Genomic DNA, 280 nt, shown 5'->3' with positions numbered 1-280 from the left:
AGGGCCCCTTGCTCCTTCAGGTCCTCCTGAGTCCTGACAGCATCGTCCAAGTGCAGCTGAGTATCCTGTAAAAGAAACAAGAGAAATTACAAGGCAGCAGCGTGCACCTGGGTGTCAAAACTGTCAGGGATGTCATTGCTCTTTCTGTAGCTTTGCTGAATGGACCTTGAGCACTGCCTGTGTGTTTCTCAGGTTCTTTTGTGCCTCTGCAGCCACACGGTTGGCATGGCTCAGCTGGATCTCCATTTCGTTCAAGTCTCCCTCCATCTTCTTCTTCCGC

The 280-nt window shown here is 51.4% G+C and overlaps 1 pseudogene; it reads right to left on the bottom strand.

Annotated features, from left to right (window-relative positions):
• Positions 1-280, bottom strand: part of LOC104542008 — a 1,103-nt pseudogene that overhangs the window by 633 nt on the left and 190 nt on the right.

Source organism: Mesitornis unicolor, unplaced genomic scaffold, assembly GCF_000695765.1.
Source record: "Mesitornis unicolor isolate BGI_N332 unplaced genomic scaffold, ASM69576v1 scaffold24300, whole genome shotgun sequence".
Classification (NCBI taxonomy): Eukaryota; Metazoa; Chordata; class Aves; order Mesitornithiformes; family Mesitornithidae; genus Mesitornis; species Mesitornis unicolor.
Note: the sequence above shows the minus strand (reverse complement) of the source record. Positions and strands in the feature narration are given on the sequence as shown.